The sequence below is a fragment of the Pelophylax lessonae genome (assembly GCF_965119305.1).
Source record: "Pelophylax lessonae genome assembly, chromosome: 3".
In the NCBI taxonomy this organism is placed as follows: domain Eukaryota; kingdom Metazoa; phylum Chordata; class Amphibia; order Anura; family Ranidae; genus Pelophylax; species Pelophylax lessonae.
The window spans coordinates 398,304,092-398,331,779 of record NC_138770.1 but is presented as its reverse complement, the minus strand read 5'-3'; the positions used below and the strand labels follow the sequence as shown (position 1 = coordinate 398,331,779).

Here is a 27,688-nt window from a genome sequence, read left to right as displayed (position 1 = left end):
AATTATGGACAGTCTTGAAGCACCCTTTAAAAATATGGACAGTCTTGAAGCACCCTTTAAAAATATGGACAGTCTTGAGGCACCCTTTAAAATTATGGACAGTCTTGAGGCACCCTTTAAAATTATGGACAGTCTTGAGGCACCCTTTAAAATTACGGACAGTCTTGAGGCACCCTTTAAAATTATGGACAGTCTTGAGGCACCCTTTAATATTATGTACAGTCTTGAGGCACCCTTTAATATTATGGACAGTCTTGAGGCACCCTTCAATATTATGGACAGTCTTGAGGCACCCTTCAATATTATGGACAGTCTTGAGGCACCCTTCAATATTATGGACAGTCTTGAGGCACCCTTCACTATTATGGACAGTCTTGAGGCACCCTTTAAATTATGGACAGTCTTGAGGCACCCTTTAAAAATACGGACAGTCTTGAGGCACCTTTAAAATTACGGACAGTCTTGCGGCACCCTTTAAAATTATGGACCATTTCAAGGCACACTCTAAAATTATGAGCAGTCTTGAGGCACCCTTTAAAATTATGGACAGTATTGAGGCACCCTTTAAAATTATGGACAGTATTGAGGCACCCTTTAAAATTATGGACAGTCTCGAGGCACCCTTTAAAATGTGGACAACCTCAAGGCAATCTCCAAAATGATGTGCAGTCTTGAGGAACCCTTTAAAATTATGGACAATCTCAAGGCACCCTTCCAAATAATAAACAGTCTTAAGGCACCCTTTAAAATTATTGGACAGTCTTGAGGCACCTTTTAATATTATGGACAGTCTTGAGGCACCTTTTAATATTATGGACAGTCTTGAGGCACCCTTTAATATTATGGACAGTCTTGAGGCACCCTTTAATATTATGGACAGTCTTGAGGCACCCTTCAATATTATGGACAGTCTTCAGGCACCCTTTAAATTATGGACAATCTTGAGGCACCCTTTTATATTATGGACAGTCTTGAGGCACCCTTTTATATTATGGACAGTCTTGAGGCACCCTTTTATATTATGGACAGTCTTGAGGCACCCTTTAAATTATGGACAGTCTTGAGGCACCCTTTTATATTATGGACAGTCTTGAGGCACCCTTTAAATTATGGACAGTCTTGAGGCACCCTTTTATATTATGGACAGTCTTGAGGCACCCTTTAAATTATGAACAGTCTTTAAACACCATTTAAAAAAATAGACAACTTGAGTTGATTGTAAAGCTTTATTTTTTTTCCATTAAACTAATAAACGTGTTATACTTACCTGCCCTGTGCAGTGGTTTTGCACAGAGTGGCTCCTTTCTTCCTCTTCTCCCATTCCTGCACTCCTGGCTCCTCCCTCCTGTCTGGTGTCCCCACAGCAAGCAGATTGCTATGGGGGCACTTTAGCCGAGCGGCAGCTGTGTGTGTCCTTTCACACTTGGGGCCCCATCCCCTCCATATACTGATGGCTGTGATTGACAGCAGTGGGAGCCTATAGCTAATCAGGAGTTTTTGTCCCCAGAGAGGCAAGGCTCTCATGGGCATTGCTGAATCAAGAGGGGGCTCAGGTAAGTATTTGGGGGGGGGGGGCTGCTGCACACAGAAGGTTTGTTACCTTCATGCATAGTCTTGAGGCACCCTTTAAAATTATGGACAATCTCAAGACACCCTTTAAAATAATGGACAGTTTTGAGGCACAATTTAAAATAATGGACAGTCTGGAGGCACCCGTTAAAATAATGGACAGTCTCGAAGCACCCTTTAAATCACATGTGTCAAACAGAAGGCCCGCGGGCCGAATCCGGCCCTCCAGGCCATTTCATGTGGCCCTCACACCTCTCCTGCAGCTGCAAAAGAGCTCCAGCCCTCCTCTGATCCTCCCCCAGATCCTGCACTTTCTGCTTTCCAGAATTGCCTCCAGCTTCTTCCCAGCAGCAGCACAAGGCAATGGGGGTGCACTGTGATGTAAAGAAGGGTGGGGGAACTCAACTTCTGATGGTGGAGGGGCTCTTGACATCTTATGTACGGGTAGAGAATGCTCTAGACGTCTAGTCTAACAGATACAACTGGCCCTTTTCAGGGCAATCATATTGCTGATGCGGCCCACGATTACATTGAGTTTGACACCCCTGCTTTAAATAATGAACAGTTTCAAAGCACCCGTTAAATAATGAGCAGTCTCGAGGCACCCTTTAAAATAAGTCCAGTGTTTCTTTTCTCCCTCAGTTTTTCTTCATCACTCAACTAATGTGACCCCCAAAGCTGATGTAGAGGTTCAAACAATGATGCTGTCCAGGCAGCTGACATCCTCCTTATCAACTGATGATTTTTTTTGGTTGTTAGGAGGTCAGCAGATAAAAGGTCATAATGGTGCACAATGAAAACTTGTGGCTTTGTGTAACTATAAGTAAGACTTCATCCGCCCGCCGGCTTGTATACATTTTTTGGGCAATTTTTAGGCATTTTGTCAAGGCACTCCAGGGGGCTTGGGTACCCTGGTTGGAAATGGCTTCAAACCAACTTGGGACAAACATAGATCTATACTCAACTAACAAAAAGTTAATGAAAAAAAAAGAAATGAGCAGACTACTAAGGCTCCGTTCACATGTAGGCGTTTTGGGGCGTTTTTGGGGCGTTTTTCTGCTCTAGGATCAGCTCTCAAAACGCCCAACAAGACAAATCCTATTCATTTCAATGGCCCCTGTTCACATCTGGGCGTTTTGATGCTGTATACAAAACGCCCAACGCTCAAAAAAGTACATGAGCTTCTTTTTGGGCAGATTACAGGCGTTTTCCATTGGTCTCTATTCAATCTAAAACCGCCTGCACAAAAATCGCGGTAAAATCGCGGTAAAAAAACACGCGAAAACGCTACGCTTAGGTGTGAATGTAGCCTTAGTCTTTTTCTACCATCACGTTTCTATGTTTCTATTATACAAAACAACAAAAAACAAAACAGCTTGGAAAATACTAATCCATAGCCCTTTAGTGGGGCTAAAAACATAATTATAAATCCATAAACTTTCTTTAACTGCTTCAATACCAGGCACTTTCACCCCCTCCTTGCCCAGGCCAATTTTGAGCTTTTAGCGCTGTCCCAATTTGAATGGCAATTGCGCGGTCATGCAACACTGCACCCAATTTTTATCAATTATTATCTTTTTGTTTTTAGACAACTAGTGTGTTCTTTTGGTGGTATTTATGTACCGCTGGGTTTTTTAGTTTTTGCAAAATGGAAAATGACCGGAAATGTTTGGAAAAATAAAAGGTTTTTCTTAGTTTCTGAGATAAAATTTTGCAAATAAGTAATTTGTCTTCTTCACTGATGTGCGCTGATGAGGCTGCACTGATGGACATTGATGCGGAGGCACTGACAGGTTGCACCGATAATCAGGGAAAGGAGGATCAGTGTCCTGATTCTCAATGTCAACAATGTGCTGACAGGCTTGCCAGTGAATAGCAATCCAATCCTCACTCAGACACAGCGTGTGAAGAAAGGACTGCCGATAACCAGCAAGTCTGTTTACATGTGATCAGCTGTGATTGGACACAGCTGATCACATGGTAAAGGACCACTGTGATTGGAAAAAGTACCACAATCTGTTGTCAGCTGTGTCCGAAGGACACAGCAGTCTCAGAGGGCACCATATGTGTGCCCCAGGGGGTGCGTGGGAGGTGGGGTTCTGGGAAAACATCCATGAACGCCCTCCCAGAACTGGATGACCTCGCTGTAGCAGTCTTTTGGCTATAGGACAGTTGGGAAGTTGGGAATTAGTTAAGGCTCATGGGATTGCAGACCCCATAAGGACCCCTTAATGGAAATAGTAACCAAGCCACCTGAAATAGAAAAGGTTTATTATATGAAACAACAAAAGACAAAACATCTTGGAATATATTAATCTGTAGCCCTTTATTGGGGTTAAAATTAATAGGGTTTCTTTAAAGTGGTATTAAACCCAAAATAAAAAATGTAATATATTGCAGCTTACCAATCATTAGATGTGGTGGCTGCTTTAGTTTTCTTTTTTCCTTTTTTTTTTAGTCTTTTTTTCCCCCTCTGTTTCCTCCTGGTGATCTGGCCAGTAACACACCTCCTGTGTTTGGGCAAGTTCACATCGGAACACTTTGCAGGACACCCCTCATTCTGTGCATTCTGTGCACCCCTCATTCAAATGTTGTAAAGTATTGCATGCAGTACTCTTGGTGCGGTCTGGCACATTTCTATCCCATTCAAACAAATGTATATAAAAGATATTCATTGATCAAAATGAAAAAAAGATCAAATGAATGGTCTGAAGGTGTACTGCACTCGGATTACATGTGAATTGTACAGGAAGGTGCTGTGCATTCCTATGTGAACTAGCCCTTAGAGAGCCCCCACTCTGGGTGAATGAGCACAGGGGGCACCTTTGGACAGCAGCATTGTCAGTCTGAGTGGGGAGGGGAGTGTTCGAGGGATTAGCAGATTTAAATACACTACAAATTGAAGCCAAACTCTAGCTTCCACTTTATAATCAGTTACTGCAAACAGTTTTTTTTCCTTTTGGGATGATGATTTTACCTGAATAAATAAAACTGATAATTTATAACCCTTCTCAGTGTTGAATGGTTTGTCTCATCCCTGTAATTAATACAATCTGCAAGAGGGCTTGAAATGTGGAAAAATAACAGATTTGCTGGCCAGCAGTGTTAATTTCATCGATGAAAATATTTTTGTAATAGTTTTCATCAACTGGTTTCATCAACTGCATGTTTTTAGTGACGAAAACTAAATGAAAATAAAATTCAGTTTTAATTCAGATGACTAAAATATGACCAAAACTAAAATGGCATTTTAGTCAAAAGACAAAATCGAAATTTGATGTCAAAAGTAACAGTGGTCAAAAAGCAATATTGTTGTTTATTTATGAAACTTGTTTTTTTTTTTTTATTTTTTTAGTTCAAAGATGTTACTCGATATGTTTTCTTTATTAACAGAGAATTGTTAGGCCCTCTTCACACCTGAGCGATTTTCAGCTTGAAGCTTGTAGCTTTAAAATGCTCAACAAGCCAAATCTCATTCACTTCAATGGCCCCTGTTCACATCTGAGCGTTCTGTTGCCTAAAGAAAAACGCCTGTTGCTCAGAAAAGTACATAAGCTTCTTTTTGGCAGATTACAGGCATTTTTGCCCCCATAGACTTCAACAGAAACGTGTGGCGAGAGCGTTTTGTCACGTGTTTCCTGCTTAAGCAGCAGCTCTCCACCTTTATTCTCCTCCCCCAGTACTTTCTATTGGCTAAACAAAAATGCCTAAAGCTGTAAAATGCTTGTAATACACTTCCAAAAATGCTCCAAAACTCTTAAATAAAAACGCCTGAAAGTTGCTCTGCTCAGAAATGGAGCCTTAAAGTTTTTATATTCAGGTAGTATGTGCAATGGCATTATAGCCCATAGAGTTTACATTTTTTTGTTTTTTTTAATATTTTAAAATTGCTGTTCTGTTTGTCAAAAAGGAACATTTTTGTTTGTTTATGATACTGTGGAGATCTTAGTTGACTAAACTATGAATGGCATTTTAGTCAAAAGACTATGACTAAATCAAAATTTGACTTCAAAATTAACACTGCCGGTCAGATCACCAGACAATTGTAGAAGAAAGAAAGCCTAAAGAAGAAAACTAATGCAGCCACCACATCTAAGAACTGGTAAGCAATATAATAAATGCTTGATTTTGGGTTTAATACTGCTTTAAACTTTATACTATAAAAAACACATTTTTTTAAATAAATATCAAGTGCCAAAGCTCAGTCACAAAGACTAGAAATGAATGTAAACGTCCATTAAAGTCTTTAACCATGCTGTCCACCTACAATAGGCAACAATATTTCCAAAATCATATAGCCGCGAAAAAGGGAAGGGAGGGCAGGACCGCTTTTCTTGATTAAAGCAGAAATTTACCCAAAGCAACTTGATGATGATAAAAAATAATGCTCTTTAGCAAGAGACAAACATTAATAGTTATGTTACCAATATTAGGGTGTGCTGTAAATTGTCTCCAGCATTGCTCCTGTGTCTTCTTGCTGGAGGCTGCCATTTTGCTGAAGCTCAGATCCCCTGAACAGAAGTAAATCATAAAGCAGGAGCTAAACACATAGATTTAACTGTTTCAAAAAACACTTACATTCCTGGAATGCCGAATTTGCAAACTGTCACATTTGCTTGTGTCCTCAACCAAACTGTCAAACTATCAAATGACTGGTTTCATAACTGATCACATGTGCAGCACCATGGCAGTTGCAGATTAAACAGAAGCAGCTTCCTTGACTGTAAAGGATAGTAGAGTTTAATTCCACTTTAATGCTGTCAGCAGATCGGCCCGTACAAACTTGCTGCCACCAAGCGAGCAACGTATTCATACCTTGTTTTGCCTGTATGAGCCACCCTGCCGCCGTGTGTATGTGTGTGTGTATATATATATATATATATATATATATATATATATATATATATATATATATATATATATATTTATAGTAAGCGGTCGGCAAGTGGTTAAAAAGGAGCTCCAGTCTGTAAAAATAAAAAAAAATTAAAAGTCAACAGCTACAAATACTGTAGCTGCTGAATTTAAATATAAAGACACCTACCTGTCCAGGGATCCTGCTATTTTGGCACCCCAAGCCGATTCGGCTTCGGGTGCAGGCGCGGGCATTGCAAGAAAGGAAAACCGGCAGTAAAGCCCTCAGGCCTCACAGCCAGTTTCTCATTGGGCATTGGGACGCACTTCGCTTTCTGAATGGTCCCACCGTCTTCTGGGATCTGTGTGTGTCCCAGAAAGCAGTGTGTGTCCCAGAAGGCAGTGGAGGGGGGGAGGAGGAGGGGCTTAAATGTCATAGATCAGCGATTTTACCCGGGAGTGGGAGCGGGTACCTGTCAAAACCAGGTAGCTTCCCCCCCCCAAAAAAAAGTGACAAATGTGGAAGTGGAGGGGGGGGTGTGAACAAGCAGAGCTTTCCCTTTTGGATGATGTTCCGCTTTAAACCCTCCATTGAGCCAGCTTGGCTTGGTATTACTTAGTATCCATTTCTGATATCTGGGGGACTGCTGGGGATTCTGAAAATCACTGTAGTAGTCTGTGATACATACAATGATAGTGTCCCCTTTTCAGGCTGAACACAGGGAGTTGTTCACTCTGCAGCGTTGCTGTTCAGAGAACACCTTGAATTTTTTTTTAATGAATACAAGGCGTTCTGAATGGACGAGGTGGAGATTTGGACTTCATCACCTTTTATCTCAGCTCATCCAATCAAAAAATCCTCTGATTGCATAAGACGTGTAAAAGAGGTGGTGATGTCTCAATATAAATCTTGTCCACTCAGAGAAAACCAGGACGGATCAGAGCTCTGCTCACACTAACCAAAATCGCTCTGATCTCCCAGAAGCACTTAACAGAGAAGAGGGAGAGGTACAGGGATTTCACATCCCTCAGCCTGCTACATAGGCTGCATGGACAGTTACAGTTCAGCACCCACAGAAGTAAGTACAGCGTGGATCAGGGTGTGGGGGGATGTATGGGAGCAAGCAGAGGATGGCCACGTTCCTACATATCGTGGTACCACTAAGGACAAATGTAGCCATCCTCTAACAGGAAGTCAGATCACAGCAGCAAAAACAAAAGTAAGTTGGAGATTTGGAGGAGGCATGGAAGGTACTTTTTCGAGTTAAAGTGGTTGTTAAGCCCATTAGTAAATTACACCCAATCCCCTCTGTTAGAACACATCCTATACTCCAGTGTCTGTGCTTTGTAAAAAAAAAAAAGCCAATTTCTACCTTATTTTACAGCGCCGCTCACGTGATTCCTCGCTGCTCCCTCTCCTGATCTGACAGCTACAGCGGGAGCGGCTGAGAATCCCCCGCTGACGTCAGCCGTGGAGGCGAGGAGAAAGCCAAAACGTCAGCCGGGGAGGAGGGGAGCAGTGAGGTGTCATGTGAGCGCTGAGTGGCACTATGAAATAAGGAAATAGTAATGGGCAAGGGATTGCATGTAATTTCAGCAGCAGGAGGGGAGAGGCGGGCACTCTCACTAGCTGACAGGCAGGGAGTGAGGGGGGAGAGAACAGAGGAGAGGTGCGGATGATGAAGGCACATAAACTGACCACTGTGTCAAGGCTCAGCAGCCATGATATACCCTGGTCAGTTTACAGAGGGGAGGGCAGAACCAGGCAGGATCAGCCAGGTATTTCAGGTGATACAAGGGGCCAAATTACACTGCACAAGCACTGTGCTGTAAACATGCTTTAAAGTAACAGGATACAATTTTTTTTTTTTTTTTTTTTTTTAGGGTTACAAATGCTTTAAGAAGACATGCTTGAATAGAATTTTTTTAAAACCATACTGTCACTTTCAGTGTGTAGTGGGCATGCTTGAGCACAATCCCAAAGGTCGCAGCCTTCACTGCTCACTATATATATAGTGCAGCCTACTACAGTGATTTGCAGCATCCCCGACAGCCCTCAGAGTTGAGCATTTGTAGGGCAGGGGGGCCGACCGCAAGGATAGTTGTTTTGTAATTCCCAAAGTTAGGCTTGTGCATGTGTTGTGCTTGTGTTGCCTGTAGCTAAATAAAATAATACTGATTTTGTCCTGCCCCGGTAAATGATATTGGAATACTGAAGGCCCATTCACATAAGGAAACACTACTCCACAACAGGCTATAAGGGCCCTTGCACACTGGGTTGATCAGCTGCAGTGCATCCTTCCTGACTAGTGTTGAGCGAACACGGACTGTATTATTCGTGTTCGTACCGAATAATTGGATTTTTTGTACCCGAACACGGACACTTTACTGTATGTTCGGGTAAAAATCCGTGTTCGGTCGTTTTATTTCCGGGTTTTGCATGCTTTGGCGCTCTTTTCATGGCGGGCTTTCAACAGCCAATCAACAATCGTTTAACTGGTGTGCCTTAAGCCATCCCAGCCATGCCTGCAAATGTCTTAGTAGCTGTGATTGGCCGTCTGAAGCATGTGACCAAGTCTTTATAAGTTCGAGGCAGCCGCAGCGGCGTCATTATGCTGCTTATATCAGGGACAGATCACACATCAACGTGCTGGCTGCTGATTAGGGAAAGATAGGCAGGAAAAAACCATTTGTGTCCGGATAGAATTGAGGGACAGGTCGGAGTGTTTAGGCAGGGCGAGTTGTAGGCATTTTAGGGATAGAGTCTGCTGAATTATAGGGTCAGTGTCTTCTACAAACTACAATCGATATTGCTGTGTGGGGGGTGGGGTGAATCTGCACTCAATCCTGATCTACGATCTCTTCTCAATCCTGTTAGGGACAGAGTCTGCTGAATTTTAGGGAAACTGTGTTCTACAAACTACAATCGATATTGCTGTGTGGTGTGGGATTGGAGATAGGCAGGTGTCAGTGATCCACATCCATTTTTCTGTGTGTGAGCTGCAGTGAACACAATCTTTTTGGGCTGCAGTGAACACAATCTTTTTGGGCTGCAGTGAACACAATCTTTTTGGGCTGCAGTGAACACAATCTTTTTGGGCTGCAGTGAACACAATCTTTTTGGGCTGCAGTGAACACAATCTTTTTGGGCTGCAGTGAACACAATCTTTTTGGGGTGCAGTGAACACAATCTTTTTGGGGTGCAGTGAACACAATCCTTTTTGGTGTGCAGTGAACAAAATCCTTTGTGGGGTGCAGTGAACAAAATCCTTTGTGGGGTGCAGTGAACACAATCTTTTTGGGGTGCAGTGAACAAAATCCTTTTTGGGGTGCAGTGAACAACATCCTTTTTGGGGTGCAGTGAACAAAATCCTTTGTGGGGTGCAGTGAACACAATCTTTTTGGGGTGCAGTGAACACAATCTTTTTGGGGTGGAGTGAACAACATCCTTTTTGGGGTGCAGTGAACAAAATCCTTTTTGGGGTGCAGTGAACACAATCTTTTTGGGGTGCAGTGAACACAATCTTTGTGGGGTGCAGTGAACACAATCTTTTTGGGGTGGAGTGAACAACATCCTTTTTGGGGTGCAGTGAACAACATCCTTTTTGGGGTGCAGTGAACACAATCTTTTTGGGGTGCAGTGAACACAATCTTTGTGGGGTACAGTGAACAGAATCTTTGTGGGGTGCAGTGAACACAATCTTTGGGGGGTACAGTGAACACAATCTTTTTGGGGGGTACAGTGAACACAATCTTTTTGGGGTGCAGTGAACACAATCTTTTTGGGGTGCAGTGAACACAATCTTTTTGGGGTGGAGTGAACAAAATCATTTTTGGGGTGCAGTGAACAACATCCTTTTTGGGGTGCAGTGATCAAAATCCTTTTTGGGGTGCAGTGAACACAATCTTTTTGGGGTGCAGTGAACAAAATCCTTTGTGGGGTGCAGTGAACAGAATCTTTGTGGGGTGCAGTGAACACAATCTTTGGGGGGGTACAGTGAACACAATCTTTTTGGGGTGCAGTGAACACAATCTTTGTGGGGTACAGTGAACAGAATCTTTGTGGGGTGCAGTGAACACAATCTTTTTGGGGTGCAGTGAACACAATCTTTGGGGGGTACAGTGAACACAATCTTTGGGGGGTACAGTGAACACAATCTTTGTGGGGTGCAGTGAACACAATCTTTGTGGGGTGCAGTGAACACAATCTTTGGGGGGGTACAGTGAACACAATCTTTTTGGGGTGCAGTGAACAACATCCTTTTAGGGTGCAGTGAACACAATCTTTGTGGGGTGCAGTGAACAACATCCTTTTAGGGTGCAGTGAACACAATCTTTGTGGGGTACAGTGAACAGAATCTTTGTGGGGTGCAGTGAACACAATCTTTGGGGGGTACAGTGAACACAATCTTTGTGAGGTGCAGTGAACACAATCATTGTGGGGTGCAGTGAACACAATCATTGTGGGGTGCAGTGAACTCAATCTTTGTGGGGTACAGTGAACACAATCTCATACTTCTGAAGATTTGAGGGTGCTGCCTGTTCCATACTCCCCCTACTCCTCATCTAGCCTTTTAGGGGTACAAACAATAGTAATTGGGGCCTAGTGTGGTTGTGTACGTGTGATATACATACACTTTTTTTGGATCATATTTTCTATTCCGCTATTTAATCAAAAACCTTTGGGGATCAGTTAAATTGGGGGATAGTCTGTGTTGGTACGTGTGAGAGAGATCCACCTTTCCAAGTTGTTGGGGTTCATCTCATACTTCTGAAGGTTTGAGGGTGCTGCCTGTTCCATACTCCCCCCTACTCCTCATCTAGCCTTTTAGGGGTACAAACAATAGTAATTGGGGCCTAGTGTGGTTGTGTACGTGTGATATACATACACTTTTTTTGGATCATATTTTCTATTCCGCTATTTAATCAAAAACCTTTGGGGATCAGTTAAATTGGGGGATAGTCTGTGTTGGTACGTGTGAGAGAGATCCACCTTTCCAAGTTGTTGGGGTTCATCTCATACTTCTGAAGGTTTGAGGGTGCTGCCTGTTCCATACTCCCCCTACTCCTCATCTAGCCTTTTAGGGGTACAAACAATAGTAATTGGGGCCCAGTGTGGTTGTGTACGTGTGATATACATACACTTTTTTTGGATCATATTTTCTATTCCGCTATTTAATCAAAAACCTTTGGGGATCAGTTAAATTGGGGGATAGTCTGTGTTGGTACGTGTGAGAGAGATCCACCTTTCCGAGTTGTTGGGGTTCATCTCATACTTCTGAAGGTTTGAGGGTGCTGCCTGTTCCATACCCCCCCTACTCCTCATCTAGCCTTTTAGGGGTACAAACAATAGTAATTGGGGCCTAGTGTGGTTGTGTACGTGTGATATACATACACTTTTTTTGGATCATATTTTCTATTCCGCTATTTAATCAAAAACCTTTGGGGATCAGTTAAATTGGGGGATAGTCTGTGTTGGTACGTGTGAGAGAGATCCACCTTTCCAAGTTTTTGGGGTTCATCTCATACTTCTGAAGATTTGAGGGTGCTGCATGTTCCATACTCCTCTTCCTCATCCTCCCTTTAGGGTAGGAAAAAATTTAATCGGGCCTAGTCTGTGTTTGTACGTGTGAGATACACAGTTTTTTATCCTATTCCGCTATTCAATACACACCCTTTTGGTGTAAAAAAACATTAAATTGCGGCATAGTTTGCATATTTGACATTTGCATATATTGTGCCTTGTTGCGCTGTTTTGGGTACTCCACCAACATGGCCAGTGGCAATGACGCCATTCTCAGCTTAACTATCCCACTTCTATGCCACCTTGAAAAAACAATTTGGGCGATGATGGAAGAGGATGTGGCACAGGATGAGGAGGAGGAGGAGGAGGATGAAGAGGTAACATTTCAAAGGCTTTCAGGGCAGTCATTCGCAAGGGGCTCCGAGGGTGGGTTCCTGCACACACAAACGCCAGGGACACAATTGTCCAGCAGGGGCACAGTTCTGGAGGATGAGGAGGAGGAGCTGGAGGAGGAGATGGAACCATGTTCACAGCAGGGTGGCACCCAGGCCAGCTCATGGCCATCACTGGTGCGTGGCTGGGGGGATACAGAGGACACGGACGATACACCTCCCACAGAGGACAGCCTTTCGTCGCCTCTGGGCAGCCTGGCACACATGAGCGATTACATGCTGCAGTGTCTCCACAACGACCGCCGAGTTGCCCACATTCTAACTTGTGCTGATTACTGGGTGGCCACGCTGCTGGATCCCCGTTACAAGGACAACGTACCGTCCTTAATTCACTCACTGGAGCGCGATCGCAAGATGCGCGAGTACAAGCGCACGCTGGTAGACGCCATGCTGCTGGCATTCCCATCTGACAGCGGGGCCACAGTGGAAGCACAAGGCAGAGGAGGAGGAGGAGGAGGTCGCCAACGCAACCAGGGCACCGCCAGCACCTCAGAAGGCAGGGTTAGCATGGCCGAAATGTGGAAAAGCTTTGTCAGCACGCCACAACAAACAGCAGCACCAGCAGCTCAGATGGAACGTCTTAGCAGGAGGCAGCATTTTACCAACATGGTGGAGCAGTATGTGTGCACACGCCTACATGTAGTGAATGACGGGTCTGCCCCCTTCAACTTCTGGGTCTCCAAATTGGGCACATGGCCTGAGCTTGCCCTTTACGCCTTGGAGGTGCTGGCGTGCCCTGCAGCCAGTGTATTATCTGAACGGGTATTTAGCACGGCTGGGGGCGTTATAACAGACAAGCGCAGCCGCCTGTCCAGAGACAATGTGGACAAGCTCACGTTCATTAAAATGAACCAGGCATGGATCCCACGGGACTTTTCCGTACCTTATGCAGAATAGCAATGGATACCGACCTTACCCACCCATTGTTCCATTTTTGCTCTTTCTCACTCTTTTGGGGTGTACCCTCATTTAAAATTTTTGAAAAGAAGCAGTGTTGGCTACCTCGTCCTCCTCCTCAGGGCCAGATTAATGTAGGGGCTATTGGAGCTGCAGCTCCAGGCCCCTACCTTTTATATAGGCCCCGGGTTGGCCATATTCACTGTTACCGCTCTTCTGTCACTTGTAAACACAGAAGTCTGGCTTCTATGCTCGCTTCCCCAGGCAGCACCCTCAGAACCTCCCCACACAGCGTGAAGGCCGGACAAGGAGGGACAGTTGGCGATGCATGGATGTGTTTATGGGCTTCAGAGACAGCATCCCATGTTGAATTAGGCATGCATGGCTGCACCCTTCCTCCTCTGGGTGCATGGCAAGGCACGGCCCTTAAGGCCCTTCAAAATCCTCAGCACCAAGCCCATGATGCTGTTAATCCGGCCCTGGTCCTCCTCCACCGCCGCTTCCACCTACACCGCCCATAGGTGTGCGCAGCCTATTGCATTAAGGTGTGCACCCCAAAGTTGAAATACACATGCATGTGTTTGCCAGCAGGGAGAGTAATGTATCGGGGCCATGTACCTGTAGGCAAGGAGAAATAGAGCAGAGCAGGTCCCAGGGAGATCTTTCCCATCTCCTCACTGGCAATGCTATGTGCCCTAGGTGATTAGGGTGTGCCCAGGCACACCCAGCACACCCTGTGCGCACGCCTATGTCACCGCCACATCCACCACCACCTCAACCTCCCTCCTACTCCATATGGGCCTCGTCCTTCAGAGATGAAGAAGAACATTGTTTTATTTTTCTGTTTTTTTTTGTTGTTTTAAGTTATTTCCCTATCCACATTTGTTTGCAGAGCACTTGCCATGCTCTTAATTACGTTTTGCTGCCATTTGCAGCACTCTAGCCCTTTCCTTTGGTGTTTTAGAGCCATTTTAGTGCCTTAAAGTTCGGGTCCCCATTGACTTCAATGGGGTTCGGTGTCCGGGAAAAGTTCGGTAAAAGTCCGGGACACGGACCCGGACTTTTTTTTAAAGTTCGGCCGAACCCGTCGAACACGGACATCTAGGTGTCCGCTCAACCCTATTCCTGACGCTTTAGTGTGCCCAAGAAGGACAGGTGCAGCATTTAGCCCTGCTGCAGTCAGCCTAATGCCCCGTACACACATGCAGATTATCTGAAGACTTTTGTCTGCAGACTTACCAAAACCATATAATATGAGGTCAAACCTAAACACTTTCAATTTGTATGCAATCTGGTAGGCCCTTGCACTACATAGAAAAGGTAAATCTGAAGACAAAAGTCTTCAGATAATCTGCACGTGTGTACGGGGCATTACAAAGTCTTTGGCAGGCTGTGGCTGGACATGGCTGAATGCTTTACAGAGTAGTAATGTCATTTAGGACCCTGTCCTTTCAGAGATGAGATTCCAGAACACAGGTCTTCTGTGTTATAATAATCATTTTTTCTAATTTAAACAAAGCTATAAGGACCAGGCAGGGGCAATATATAGCATTAAGGCCCCATTTACACAGGCGGACCAATCGGGTCCATCTGTCAGTTTTTCAGGCAGACCTGATTGGACCCTTGACTATCCTCTATTGGGCGACGGGCGTAAATGGACGTGTTCGTTTACACCCGTCGACATTTGGTCCACTAAAAACATAGATGGGGATCTGGTCCCCTTCTTTCCATCGAATCAGATGGCAGTCGGGTATAAATGGACAGGCAGTCCGTTTACATCCGACCGGCCGTAGAGGAAAGCAGGCTATGTCTCTGTTTGCTCTGCCTAAGCAGAGCGGACATGGACCAGCCATCCGCCTGCTTAGTTATAAAAAAGGGGCCTTAACCACTTCTGGACCGGAAGGTTTTACCCCCTTTATTACTAGGCCATTTTTGTGCAATTTGGCACTGTGTGACTGACTTTAACTTGCGCAGTCATGCAATGCTGTACTCAACTGAAAACTATGTCCTTTTTTTCCCCACAAATAGAGCTTTCTTTTGGTGGTATTTGATCACCTCTGCAGTTTTTATTTTATGCGATATAAACTAAAAAAGACCAAAAATTTTGAGAAAACATTATATTTTCTCCTTTTTTTAAAAAATATATCCAATAAACTTAATTTTTGTCATACATTAAGGTCAAAATGTATTTTTTTTAAAGCGGAGTTCCGGGCACAAAAAAGATTTTTTTTTTTTGTGCCCCTCCGCTAGGTATGCCGCACCTGAAAAGGAATTGGATAGTTATTTTTTTTTTTTTTGTTTACTCACCTTTTTATTGACGATCGTAAATACTCACCTATGACAGCTTCCTCCTCCAGCGCCGCGGCTCACCCCGTCACTTCCTGCCTCGCGATGATTCCTGGGAGCTAAACGTCATAGCTCCCAGGAATCAATGCGCCGCACCGGCCCCGCTCGTCATTTCCGGGCGACGCCGCATTCCCCTGCTAAACAGCTTCTGGGCATGCCCAGAAGCTGTTTAGGAATGCGGCGCCGCACCGGAAGTGACGAGAGGGGCCGGTGCAGCGCATTCTGGGACACGAAGACGCGGAAGAAGACGGAGAAGAGGACCGCGCCGGCTTCAGCTGCCCACAACCGAGATGGAAACGCTGTGGAAGAAAACTTCTAAGTAAGTATTTCTTCTAAAAGGTAAGTGCGAACCGGGACAGATCAGAGGCTAGCCATTGTGGAATGTGCTAGCCCTGACTGTCCCGGGGGTATGTTCAAAAAAAAAACGATTCTCTGCCCGGAACTCCGCTTTAAATAAGAAATAAATAGCAAGGCCTAACTAAATAGTAAGGAAATCTTATAAAATATAATAAAACAAATGTCACTGTAAAAATATAAAGTTCACCTACTTAAAAGTGGACAATGTCAGTCAGTCAATGTCAGAGTAGTAGTGTCAGTGGGGCAGTGGACGTAGCAGTAGAGCACTGGGCAGTATCAGTAGAGAAGTAGATAATGTCAGTAGGGCAGAGATTAGTATCAGTACATTTTTTTTAATAATTTTGCACAAGTTTTTTTTTTTTTAGCAGCCCTGTTGGGGGGCTTTGGAGAAATGTCAGGGGTCTAAACAGATCCCTAATTTCTCACTTTTGAAACAGAGAAAGTGATTGAGGACACAATCCTCAATCTCCATCTCTGCAGCCTTAGCTGCACAAAATGAATGAACAGGAAGAGCTTTGCAGTCTTCCTATTCATTCACAAACAGAATCATATTAAACACAGTTTCCTATGCTTCAGTTATAAATGAACACAGTAAATGATCAGAAAAGGAAAGGGCCGGTAAATAACATTTACCAGCCCTTTCCCCTCCTCTCCATCCTGAAATGATCCCCTGCAGCATCCGGTGGGAGGTAAAGAGGAAAAGCTGGCAGCGCTGTGAGGGGGCAGGACCAGGGGAGCACACAGAGGGGCTTGGGCAACAGAAGGAGGGGGGACTTGGACAGGAAGGGTGGTGGGTGTGGCATTTACAGGAACCGATTCCCCTGTATTTTCCCCCTGCAGCAGCTAAATGCCAGGGGAAGGGACAGGAGGAGAAGCTGGCTTTCATCTGCTGCAGGGGGAAAATACAGATCAGTTCCCTTAAATGCTGCCCCACACCTGTACAGGTTCAGGGGGTTGACAGGGAAACAGGCTATCTTTATACTGTGTGTAAAACAGCTGGCTCCCCAACTATTAAAGCAGCAGGTAATAGTAGCATGGCATGCAGTGTTATGACGCATAGCACAGTTAGCATAGTTATCACAGATAGTGTTTGTTTATTGAGATCATAATTTAGGGTCCTTTAATCCCATACTTGATTAACGTGTTTTTTTTTTTTGCATGGTCAAATGTAAAAGAATTGCACTAATTGATGTTTCCATTTGCTATTGTTTGTTATGGTGACATTGAATGCCACAAATACATTGATTTGGTTGACATGGAAAATCCCTTCTGGCTAGGTTTACGCATTATTACCACATAAAATTGTTTATGTTGAGTGGACATGTGAAATATCAGGAAGGTTTTTTTAAACTGCATGGGATAATGCAGTTTTTCTTCATAAGAACCTTTATTACCCAAATATGAATTCTTGTGTTTAGATATGTAACTTTGTAATTACTTTCTGGCCATAGCTGGCTTGTATCGCCTTTGTTCTAGAATATGGATGCACAGTCCTCAAACAAAAATACTTTTACATTTAACCGTTGTGAGCCTGGGGTTATTTAGCAGAAGTGACAGTGCAATGTTCAGGAGCAGGCAGATATCACTCCAATTGTTTAAATCGGGTTGATGTCTCAAAATACATCGTAGCTTACAGAGTAATTCCAAAGAAACTGACATGTTCAATAAAGCAGTGTAATCAGCAGGAATGATGTGCAGAGTGCAATGTTAGTTTGTGGGATTATGGTTGCTATGTGCTATTATAGTCGCTCTAAATCATAAAATTTAAAGCTGAACTAAAGGCTAACAGCTAATTACACAGATAAAATGCATACACAAGAACTGTTTTGCATGCCAATGGTTTTGACTTTCTGTCTTTCCAGTACTGTCTAACCAGACTTGTATAAAGTACTCGAAATTTCTACTTGAGTAAAAGTACAAGTGCTCGATCAAAAAGTGACTTAAGTAGAAGTGGAAGTGCTCGCAGAAAAAGTTACTTAAGTGGAAGTACTAAAGTATTCAACATTTTTTTTACTTAAGTATTGCAAGTAGTTTTTTAAAAAAATTGCTACTTAAGTACTAAAAGTAAAAAGTACCAGTAGTTTTGAAAAAAAAATTCTACTCAAGTACTGAAAGTAGAAGTACAAGTACTGTGTTATGTAGTTATTAAAGAAAGAAGTCAAAAGTTTGAACATCATATTGTTTTTTATTATTTCAAATGCAGCTTTTATTTATACATACAGTAGCTTTTATTTTCATATGCGCTAATACACATGTTTTGAGCTTCATGAAACCTGCCATCTACTGTTCTGGCAGTGGTAATTTTTTATAATTGTAACGAGTAACTATGCAGCACAAAAAAAAAATATCGGAGTAGAAGTATTGCAATCATCGAAAAAATGTAGTGAAGTAAAAGTAGAAGTAGGAGAAAAAAATTCTACTCTAGGAAAGTACAGATACCGCATTTCGGTACTTAAGTACAGTACTTAAGTAGTTCTACTTCGTTACTATACATCTCTGTGTCTAACACAGGAGGAGACCTGATCTTTCTCAGCTTCAGTTACACTTTCACTTTCAAGACTCCATCCACTCTGTATGTGAACAGTGAAAAGAGAAGCAGCACATTGATTAGCAGATCTCTCAGTCACTCTGCCCTGTACAATGACTGAAAGAAGTGAATAGCAAGTCAAATTTTAAGAACTTACACTGCTTTTGAATTAAAAAATACATTTGACGATGTTTTTATGGTTAACACACAAAAAGGTCAATATTTACCTGTCTGTGGAACTGATCTTAATTCAGCAAAGGCACAATGGCAAAAGAATATTAAACAGCCAAACCCTTTCATATGTGGCTGTTGCCTGATACACCTCTGCATTTTGTGTTCAAACTGCTCCTAAACATAGCACTGCTTCTGAGGTGATTTTAACACCTATTGTGAAAAGCCATTAAACACATTGCACTTTGATAGAACATCCACTTCCTTTGTATTGGGGAAGTTAATCCCAGGTTCTATGAAGTCATATGAGACTTTCTTTGCAGATGGTGCTGCAAATCATATAAGAACATGAAACCGCAAATTCACCCAACCTAAATATTTTGCAAGGTTATACTACACACAAAAGCAGTCTGCCACACCAGGTCAGTCTGCTGTGGAGGACTGTATGCTTCCCTCTGCCCATGATCCTGTGAACCCTGCTGGGGCTGCCACGTGTGAAGAGGGTGATTCTACTGAGGGGACACATGATCTTGATGCTGACCCTGAAGATGGCTGCATTGTTGACTCTCCACAAACCACCCTAGGTGACATTCTGCAGGTTGTGCAGAAATGCACTGCATCGGTGGATGACCTTAAAGAATGTAAAGAGTGTCTGATCACTCCCCCCCTGGTGGTTTGGCTTTGGGCTCAACTGCCTTTATCACTAGGTCCCCCTGGAAATTTAAGGCCTTTTGGCTACAATTGTTCCCCTCTCATGACCGTATAGATGCTCAAATAGGAAACTTTTTTTTACCGCTAATCAAATACTTGGGGAGGAATGACTCTGCTGGGAGGCTTTTAAAGCCAATTTAAGAGAAATCTTTATTGCAGAAATAAACGCAATTTTAAAAAGATTCTCCTCTGAGTTTGTCTTACAAATCGAAAGTCAGGTGCGACAGTTGGAACTACAATATATCTCTACTTCATTAGATTTCACGAGGGAGGCGTTGATGTTTGCACAGGATTCTCTGGACCGGCTGAGGGCCTCTGCTGTGGAACGTAAGCGCTTTTTCTCTAAAACGGCAGTCTATGACGTGGAGTATAAGACAGAGCACTGAGCCAATATTCATTGTATACTTGAATACTCTGGTGCTTCCTACTTGTCACATAGTCAGCAGTCACATAGTGAGCGGTGCAGAGGGTGGCTACCTCCTTCCCTGTGCCCAAGGCTCCTGGGGATGACGGTATCCTAGTACAGGTTTACACTAGATATGGGGAATCTATTTTGCCAAAGCTTATGATGGTTTTTAATGCTGCATACGAAGCCCAATGTCTTTCTGAGTCGATGTCAAGGGCTAACATCATTCTACTCCTGAAGCAGATATGGACCCTCTGGATCCAGGGTCCTATAGAGCAATTTCATCGCTGCAGATCGTAAAAATTATAGCCAAGGTACTTACTCAATGGCTCAATGAGGTTATTTTGTCTATTATACATGCCGATCAGACAGGATTTATGGCCCACAAATCTACTGCTATAAACCTGCGGAGGCTATTCCTCAAAATTCAAACACCTGCTGATAATATGGGCCAACGAGCGCTACTATCCCTGGACGCTAATAAAGCTTTTGACTGTATAGAATGGCAGTATCTGTGGGCAGTGTGCACCAAATTTGGTTTTGGCGAAAGGCTCATCAAGTGGGTTCAACTCTTGTATCAAGCCCCGAAGGCCTCCATCAGATGGGCAGATAGGGTTTCTCCTGCCTTCGCGCTGGGACAAGGCAGGAGACAGGGTTGCCCCCTCTCCACACTTTTGTTTGCGGTTGCCATCGAGCCGCTTGCTACCCTCATCTGTGACAATCTGTTGATTACTGGGTTCCGATATGGTAAACTACATGAAAAACTTAAGTTGTACACAGATGACATGCTACTATTCTTGGAAGACACTACTTCCTCCCTGGAGGCTGTCATGGACACGATATCCAGATTTAGGTATTTTTCTGGCCTTACTATTAATTGGACGAAGTTCTTTTTATTGTTACTGGATGGCGGATCAGTGCAGTCAGCCACTGTGTGTTGTCCCATACCGACCGCATCCTCATTTAAATATCTAGGGGTTCATACTACCTTCAACATATTGGCCTATTGTTGCCTACATCTACATCCATTATTGTCTAGATTTAAAGATAAGGTGAATACCTGGAACAAGTTGCAATTGTCGGTTGCAGGCAGTAACCAATATAGTTAAAGTGATTTTGATGCCCCAGCTGTTGTATCCTCTGCACAATTCACCACTGATGATTCCTCCTAAAACCTTTAGAATGGTTCATTCTAATTTCAGATCCCTCATTTGGAATAACCCCCCCCCCAAATCAAACTGGAAAACTTTCAAAACCCCAAGGACGAGGATGGCTTGGTACTCTCTAACCCCTGTGCTGTATTTTGTTGCGACTCAGCTACAGCATCTTATGGTCACTTTTTCTACCCCTTCTTCTACTCCCTTTGACCTACCAATATCCGCAACCTATATTCTGTTAAGATGCACTGGAGCAAACTCTGTCCTGGTAGGCTTAGAAGTCGGTTACATAGTTACATAGTACATAGTAGTTGAGGTTGAATAAAGACAATAGTCCATCCAGTTCAACCTGTGTAGGTGTGTGTGACCCTAATCATCTCTCATACCCCTTAATGTTCTGATCCTTGAGATGTATGTCCAAGAGTCTTTTTAAAGTAGCCATACTTCCCGCAGAAACTACCTCTTGTGGTAGAGAATTCCACAATCTTGTAGCCCTAACAGTAAAGAACCCCCCCGCGTTGCCTGAGGTTAAAACGCTTCTCCTCTAATCGCATTGTATGTCCTCGTGTCCTCATGCAATCCTTGCAACTGAATAGCTTTTTTTCTATGCTGAGATCACCATTGAGGTATTTGTAAATTGCTATCATGTCCCCTCTCAGGCATCTCTTCTCCAGGGAGAAAAAATTAAGCGATTGTAGATGCTCTTCATAATTAAGGTCCTCCAATCCCCTAATTAGTTTAGTTGCCCTTCTCTGGACTCTATCCAGCTCCAACACATCCCTCCTGAGGACTGTCGACCAGAACTGGACAGAATACTCCAGAAGCTGTCGCACCAGATTTTTATAAAGTGGTAGAATTATAGTTTTATCTCTGGAAAACATCTCCTTCTTTATGCATGCTAATATTCTGCCGGCTTTGGCAGCTGCCGCTTGACATTGTATGCTATTGCCTAGTCTATCCTCTACTGAGACTCCCAGATCTTTTTCCATTTTTGATTCCCCCAAAGGTTCCCCCCCTAAAGTGTATTGTGCTTTTTATGTTTTTAGTCCCCAAGTGCAAAACCTTACACTTCTCCACATTAAACCTCATTTGCCATGTCGTTTCCCACTCTGTTATTTTTTCAGGTCATTCTGTAAGATATCTGCCTAATGCTGTGTGGTTATTGCCCTGCCCAATTTTGTAATCTGCAAAAACTGATGTAGAACTAATGATCCCGTCCTCAATGCTGTTTATGAATAAATTGAACAAGGTTGGTCCCAGGACTGAGCCTTGGGGGACCCCACTTACCACCCCAGTCCGGACTGAGTATGACTATGCGCTATTTATTACCACCCTTTGGACACGCCCTTTTAGCCAGTTCCGTATCCAAGAGCAAACCTTGTGGTCGATGCCTGCAGACCTTATTTTATAAATTAAGCGCTTGTGGGGAACTGTATCAAACGCCTTAGCGAAATCCAGGTACACCACATCCACTGGTCTCCCCCCTATCTAGCTCACAGCTTACCTCCTCATAGAATGTTAACAGATTAATTTGACAAGAACGCCCATTGTTAAACCCGTGCTTATTACTGCTGATGATGTTGTTGTCTTTGACAAACTCTTGGATATAGTCCCTTATCGTCCCCTCCAGAAGTTTACATACTATCGATGTCAGGCTGACCGGCCTATAATTTCCCGGGACATGCCTCTGCCCTTTTTTTGAATATCGGTATCACGTTCGCTTTCCTCCAATCACCTGGTACATTTCCTGTCATAATACTGTCAGCAAAGATCAGGAACAGTGGTCTAGATATAGTTTTACTAAGTCCTTTGAATACTCTCAGATGTACGCACTCTGTGCCTGGTGATTTATTTGTCTTAATTTTATTCAGCCTTTCCCTGATTTCACCCTCTGTTAGCCATAGCGGCAAGTCCTGTGAATTACTGCTAACTATACAGTCATGGTCAGTGTACCCCTCTTTTTCCTGTGTAAAGACTGAGGAGAAAAAAGCATTAAGCACGGTTGCCTTTTCAGTGTCCTCTGTAACCATCCTCCCCTCTTCGTTAATTATGTGTGCAACATGCTCATAGTTTTTTTGCTGTTGATATATTTAAAGAATTTCTTTGGGTTCTTTTTACTATCCTCCGCTATTTGTCTCTCAAAGTTTATTTTAGCCATTTTGATTTCGTATTTGCTTTTCTTATTTGCCTCCTTGTACTGCTGGAAAGCCGATAATGTGCCCTCTGATTTATATTTCTTGAAGGCCATTTTGTTTCCCCTAATAAGTTTTTTAACATTACGGTTTAGCCAGCCAGGTTTGGCTTTGTCTCTTCTAAATTTATTTCCCATCTGAATGCACTGCGAGGTCAGTGTTCCTAGGGTTTGGTCCCAGTTTACCCTTTCCATCATTGAGCACAATTTGGGAAAGTTTGCCCTCCTGAAGTTGAGGGTTCTTATGTTCCCCTCTTGCCTTGTTATATTGTTATTTACGCTAAATGCGATCATCCTGTGATCGCTAGAGCCCATGTTGTCCTGGACTCCTACCTCCGAGATTAGGTCTGGGTCATTAGTGATTAATAGATCCAGCACTGCATTTTCTCTAGTCGGAGAATCCACCAACTGCGACATGTAGTTGTCCTGTAAGGTTTCCATGAAGAGACGGGCCTTCTGTGAGTGTGTAGTCCCCTCTTCCCAGTCAATGTCGGGATAATTGAAGTCCCCTTATATGATGATTTATTTGCTAAACCACACAAAACCTTTCCCACTTACAATCTCTTACACAAAATTTTGAATAAGGCGAAGCAGTTGCAGGGGGTGGAGGGATTTACATCGTATAGCCAATTTGGGTAAACAAATCTTATGAGGAACTGACCAAATTACAACAGGGTGTCAAGATGGAAGGCGCACGGTGTGACCCACTTGATGCATATTGTTTCAGAATGGGAATCTACTTACTTTTGCAGTTCTCAAGGAGAGATTTACTCTCCCCCGTTACATGCAATTCTACTACATTCAATTGCCAGGGCCCAGGGGAAGAGGACTTAATATACCTTATCGCCAACCCCAAATTTTAATTTAATTTCCTTGGTTGACTACGCTAAAGGCCTTATTTCTAAGGCTGGCCATACACTATACAATTTTCTTGTTCAACTTTCCTTTAGATTTACCAAAACCATGTAATATAGGGTCAAACCTAAACACTTTCAATTTGTATGCAGTCAGGCAGGCCCTTGCACTACATAGTTTAAGGTAAATCTAAAGGAAACTGAATAAGAAAATTGTATAGTGTATGGCCAGCCTAAGTGCTACAGCATACTACTAAGTAGTTACCTGGATGGCTACCCCACCAAGGCCCACGAGAGATGTGAAAGAGACTTGGGACCAGTGTGGAGATGTGCTGCAGGCTGTGGTGTCTAGCTTTTTAATTTCCTCACAAACATTGTCTCAATTTTACATAGTACTGAGATCACACCATACTCCTGCTAAGCTCTATGATATGGGCATACTCGCAGATCCTATGTGCTATCGATGCAAACTTGACAAGGATGACGTTATACATCTTCTTTGGAGGTGCCCCAATCTACACCGCTATTGGACGGCTGTCCTAGGTACACTTAATAGGGTGTTCCAATCTGCAGTACCGCCTGACCCTAACTACTGCCTGTTAGATATCTTAAGTGAACTTATACGGGAAGATCTTGTGAGGGTAGCATTTAATCAAGCTCACGTTTAAGCCTGTAAACTACTCCTTCTGCTCTGGAAGTCGCCCGACCCTCCTATACAACAAATGTGGGTGACGTACATGGGAAATACCCTTATGTTTGATAGATCTGTATGACAGGAGATGCCTAGGAAAATTTGATAGGTTATGGGCACCATGGCTGGATACCCCTGGACTGAGCCTGTGTGAACTTAAGTCAGATGCGGTTGCTACTTTGTTCTGATAGAACATCATAACTCCAGATCGGTATAGCAGACAATAAGTTGGAGGCTGTGTACGCTTTTGATGTTTGCCATGTGTATTGTGTATTTAAAAGTTGAGATATGTTTATCCAGGCACTGTTCTTTGGTATCTTACATGCAAAATACGCTTTTCCTTTGTACCTAAGGCTTGATGGTATGTGTATTTATGAAGTGGAATGTGGATTAGTGTCACCGGACTGTGATGACTGTGTGGGTTGCTAATACTAGTCATTTTTTTCCCTGTGTGTTTGAAAGAGAGAATCTGAATGACTGCTTTGGAGACAGCTCTGGTTTTCATTCTCACTAATACAAAGACTATTGTTGTATATATTTGGCTCCATAGTAGCTTCTTGTTCTACCTATTTTCTTTGTTATGGTCCAGTCCCTTGCTTCTTTTTTGGTAAGGTAAACTGTTTTGTACACATAGCCTGAGGTTACCATTTCTAAAGCTCCTCTCCAGCCAAAACTCTGTTGCTGTCTCTTGCTTTCCCATAAATTCTATGCCCATGACACCCTTTCATCGGGCCATGAAGTGAGAAGAAATGGCTAGAGGAGGGAGGGTCTCACTCAAACAAGATGGTCATTCATAGTCCTCTGCGCAGGCTAAAAGTTGACTCAAAAAGTTGCAGACTTGTTTAAAGAATGGTAGTGTCCACTTCCTGGCAGAAGTGGCTGTTTAAAACATTTTGGCAGGAAAAATAATTCTCATAGGGGGCGTGGCTGAACAGGGCATGTGAGCGGCCATGCTGCACGGAGCTCCCGCCTCTGTACAGCCTCTGTAAACACAGTGAAGGAGAGATTGGGGGGCTCACGGAGGAGGTTTCCCTGCTGTGGCATGACCTACAGAAAATGCGGAAACGCATGACTGCAGTGGAGGGGCGAATTAGCGATGTGGAGGATAGGCTGCCCTTACTTATCAGTGACTCCCGAGCCACTTCTACCCTGGCGCGGGCTATAGAGGACAAAACAGATGATATTGAAAATCGCCTCAGAAGGAACAACATCAGAATTGTGGGCCTCCCTGAAAAAGTGGAAGGTAGAGACCCCACAGAGTTTATAGAAGGCTGGCTGCTGGATGTGTTTGGCAAGGAGGTATTTTCCCCCCTCTTTGCCGAGGAGAGAGCCCACCGTACCCCTACTAGAGCTGTCCCTGGCAATGAGCCTAGGCCTGTCCTGGCTCGTCTACTACACTATCGGGACAGGGAGAAGGTGCTGCGGTTGGCCAGAGAGAAGGCCGTGATAAAACATAATGGGGTGCGGGTGTCCATATACCTGGACTTTTCCGTGGAAGTGCAGAAAAATTGGGCCAAGTTTTACTAAGTCAAACAACGCCTTCAACGTGTACAACTACCATATGCCATGCTGTACCCAGCCCGACTGCGGGTTACTGCCAGGGGTCAAGCTCACTTTTTTCAATACGGCCAAGGAGGCCGCAGACTGGCTGGATGTCAACGAGCAGTCGCTGCGGGCCCGTCAATGAGTCAGTGGAAGCCTGAAATTGATGGTTTGTGTTAAGCTTTGAGTCAAGTCTACTACCCACTAATCTGCAACGGAGACAATAACCGTTTATTGGATACAACTGGTTGGCTCCTACTGGAAGCTATGTCTTTTTCAAAGTTTATGTTGCAGCACCTCTTGTGTTGCCCTTCTTTGCTGGCCGACGTAGTGGGTGTACTGTTGAGATCTCTTGCCCTGTTGGCAACTCAGTTTCTTCCTTTTGAGGCAATTCCTATGCGACCCAGATGTGTGGATTCTGGGCCTTCTTGGTGCTATTCTCTTTTTCGTACAGACTTCCTGTTTCCTGTTGGAACTGAGTCATTCCCAAGGAGAACCGATCCCTGCTGTGACTGTGTGTCCCGTCCTTCTGTCCTAACTGGCAGGGTCGATTTTATGTATCGTTACCTTACATATGATTGTGTGTGTAATAGGCCATGACTGATACACCTCTCATTTCTTGGAATGTCAGGGGATTAGGTGATCCGTTGAAAAGGGCTATTGTGAACTCTGTCCTGCGCAAGTATCATCCGGCTATTATAGGTCTCTAGGAGACTCACCTTACTGCTGAGACCATCTGTTGCGTGAAATATGCTTGGGCATGACAGATATACCATTCTACGCACACCTCCTACTCTAGGGGGTGTGCATTCTAATCCATAACTCACTGGACTACCAGGAATTGGCAAAGTTCTCTGACCCAGTGGGCAGGTATATACAGTGCCTTGCGAAAGTATTCGCCCCCCTTGAACTTTTCGACCTTTTGCCACATTTCAGGCTTCAAACATAAAGATGTAAAACTGTAATTTTTTGTGAAGAATCAACAAAAAGTGGGACACAATCATGAAGTGGAACTAAATTTATTGGATATTTCAAACTTTTTTAAGAAATAAAAAACTGAAAAATTGGGCGTGCAAAATTATTCAGCCCCCTTAAGTTAATACTTTGTAGCGCCACCTTTTGCTGCGATTACAGTTGTAAGTCGCTTGGGGTATGTCTCTATCAGTTTTGCACATCGAGAGACTGAAATTTTTGCCCATTCCTCCTTGCAAAACAGCTCGAGCTCAGTGAGGTTGGACGGATGGCGTTTGTGAACAGCAGTTTTCAGTTCTTTCCACAGATTCTTGATTGGATTCAGGTCTGGACTTTGACTTGGCCATTCTAACACCTTGATATGTTTATTTGTGAACCATTCCATTGTAGATTTTGCTTTATGTTTTTGTTCATTGTCTTTTTGGAAGACAAATCGCCGTCCCAGTCTCAGGTCTTTTGCAGACTCC

General features: G+C 43.6%; 1 protein-coding gene across 3 annotated transcripts in view; it reads left to right on the top strand.

Moving 5' to 3' along the window:
• CDK19 (cyclin dependent kinase 19) overlaps positions 1-27,688 on the top strand; it is a 420,668-nt gene that overhangs the window by 1,082 nt on the left and 391,898 nt on the right. The gene's annotated exons all lie outside the window — the stretch shown is intronic.